This window comes from Fukomys damarensis, unplaced genomic scaffold (genome assembly GCF_012274545.1).
Source record: "Fukomys damarensis isolate Sample0158 unplaced genomic scaffold, DMR_v1.0_HiC HiC_scaffold_39, whole genome shotgun sequence".
NCBI lineage: Eukaryota > Metazoa > Chordata > Mammalia > Rodentia > Bathyergidae > Fukomys > Fukomys damarensis.
In genome coordinates, this window is record NW_022900951.1 from 31,739,661 (window position 1) to 31,742,927 (window position 3,267).

General features: G+C 33.1%; 1 pseudogene; it reads left to right on the top strand.

Moving 5' to 3' along the window:
• The first annotated feature begins 2,125 nt into the window (after positions 1 to 2,125).
• Positions 2,126 to 2,244, top strand: LOC117284893 (annotated as a pseudogene).
• Positions 2,245 to 3,267: the final 1,023 nt, after the last annotated feature.

The following is a 3,267-nucleotide window of genomic DNA, read 5'->3' on the forward strand; positions in this document are numbered from 1 at the left end:
ATCACAAAAGGTTCTACCAAATCCAGAAAATCATTGGTAACTTCTTTGAGAGCCTATACTCTAATAAAGTGGAAAATTCAGAAATCTATATGTACTGTACCTACATACATATGAACTACCAAAATGGAACCATGAAAATCCTGAATAATCCTATAATAGTCAATGAAATTGAAAAAGTAATAAAAATTCTACCAAATAAGAAAAGTCCAGATCTGGCAGATTCACTACCAAATTTTATAAGAACTTTAGAAAAGATCTAGCACAAATATTCCTCAAGCTCTTAAATGAAATCAAATGAAAAACAATTCTCTCAAAGTCATCCCTGAAATTAAGCATTACATAGATTCCAAAATGACAAAAGAACTCAGAAAAAAAGAGAACTATAGGCTAATCTCTTTAATAAAAATAAACACAAAAAACTTTTTTATTGAGTTTATTAGTACATTTTAGGCATACAGTACAGTTACATTCATTATTAGGATCTTGTACCTCTACATGACAGGTCTTGGTTCTCATTTTTCCCCCTTGTCCCTGCCCTCCCTTCACCCACTCCTCCCCTCCCCAATTACAAACATTTTATTTCCATTTTTTCATTTTCTCATATTTGTTTTCTTTTCCCTTATTCCCTTTCCCCTACCCTTCCCACTTTCCCTACACCTTTAGCCCCTTTCCTATTTCACATTGTTAATTATCTCATTAGGATCTTGTGTACTATCATAGTTTTTCACACCAGAGAAACTATTCGGTATTTACACATGTGTGACTTCTTTATTTCACTTAGGAGTATATACTCAAAATGTATGCATTTTCCTACGAATGATTCTAATTTCTCATTTTTTATGGCTGAGTAGTATTCCATTTTATAGAAAAACCACATCTTCTTTATCCAGTTTCCAACTGATGGGCAAATGGGCTGTTTCCAAGTTTTAGCTATTACAAACTGCCACTATAAACATAGGTGCGCATATATCTCTGTGATATGATTCTTTTAATTCTTTTGGAAAGATTCTCAGCAGAGGGATGGCTGGGTCAAATGGAACCTCTAGTCCCAGCTCTTTGAGGTATCTCCATATTGATTTCCACAGTGTTTGCACCAGACTGCATTCCCACCAACAATGGAGAAGGGTTCCTTTCTCCCCACAACCCTGCGAACATTTGTTATTGTGTGATTTCTTGATAGCAGCCATTCTTTGTGGGGTGAGGTGGAATCTCAGTGTTATTTTCATCTGCAACTCTCAAATGACCAGTGATGTGGAACATTTTTTCATATATTTACTTGCTGCTTTTATTTCTTTGAGAAATGTCTGTTCATTTCAGATGTCCATTTTTGAATTGGGTCTTTACATTTGGCAGGGCTGATTGTTTTAAGTTTTTTATATATTCTAGATAATCGTCCTTTGTCTGAGGAGCAGCTGCTAAAAAGAATTTTCTTCCCACATTGTAGGTTGTCTGTTAGTTCTGTTGATGGTTTCTTTTGCAGTGCAGAAGCTTTTTAGTAAGGTGAGATCCAAGTTGTTGATTCTTTCTGCTAGTTTCCGTGCTACTGAGGATTTGTTCATAAAGTCTTTTCCTATGCCGACACAAAAATCTTCAATGAGATACTGTCAAACAGAATGCAACACGTTATCAAAAAGATCATACATCATGACCAAGTACAATTTATTTTAGGATTGTGGTCATGATTCAGTATATGCAATCAATAAATGTAATACACCACATGATCAGAAACAAGGGAAAAATTCACATGATCATCCCAATAGAGTCAGAACAGTTCTTTAACAAAATATAACAACCATTCATGTTTAATAAAAAAAATTCTGATGAAAATAAGCACAGAAAGTCTTCATCTCAATCTCTGACAAACTATTGGCCAACATCATATTAAATGGACAGAAGGTGAAGTTTTCCTTCCAAAATCAAGAACAAGACAAAGATGTCCACTATCACCACTCCTGTTAAATGTAGTTTTCTCAATATTAGATAGAGCAATTAGACAAGGGAAAGAAATAAATGAGATACATATAAGAAAGGAAGAAGTTAAATTATTATTTTAAATGACATGATTATCATCATTGAAGAACCCACAAACTCTACCAAAAGACTCCTATAATTAATAAATAAATCCATCGCTTCTCAGCCTTTTGGCAAAGATCAAGTGTAGTATCTGTTCTTATCAGTTTAACAACCAAATTCAATAGTGTAGCATAATGCAAACTTAACATTCAAAAATCAGTGGCATTCATATACACCAATAATAAATGCACTGAGAGAAAAATTAGCAAAACAATATCTTTTGTAATAGCATTAAGAAAAATGAAATACTTCAGAATTGACCTAATCACAGAAGTGAAAGACACTACAATGATGTTTCAGGTTACTGCAGTACTCTAAAAAAGAAGATAGAGGAGATATTAGAAAATGGAAAGACATCCCCTGTTCCTGGATAGTAAGAACTAAAATAGCCCAAATGGCCATACATACAAGACTATTACACAGATTTAATATAATTCCAAATAATAATATATCAACAATTCCTCACAGGACAATAAAAATAATCTTAAAATTCATATGGAACCAGAAGAAAAACTCAAAGAGTGAAAGCAATTCTGCACAACAAAGGCAAGGCTGGAAGTAGCACAATCCTGGACTTTAAGTTATACTGCAAACCTACATTGATTTCTTTTAAAGCATGGAATTGGCAAAAAAAAAAAGATTTGTGGATAAATGGAATAGAATAGAGGATGTAGATCCATCTAACACTTACCTTATTTTTGGAAGAGGTGTCAAATAATTTTACTGGAAATAAGATAGCCTGTTTAATAATGATACAGGGAAACTGTCTATCCAAATACTGAAGATTTAACATAGACCCACATCTCTCACCATGCACTAAACTGAAATCAAAGTGGGTCAAATACCTAAATATTAAAACAGAAATACTTAATTGTTTGGAAGAAAAAATAGGTAAAACTCTAGAAGACATAGGCATAGGTAAAGAATTTCTGAATGGAACCCAAGTTTCACAAGAAATAATACCAAGAGTCAACAAATATAATTACATCAAATTAAAGAGCTTCTGTTTGACAAAGAAATCACCAACAAAGTAGAGACAAACCAAATAGTGTGAAAAAATGCTACTTCTCAAAGGACTTAACATCTAGAATCTATAAAGAATTAAAAAATGAGGCTCTTCACAAAAGTAGACCCCACAAATGTAATGACCCAAATAAAAACATGGCAATACGTCAAGAATAGACATTTATCAGA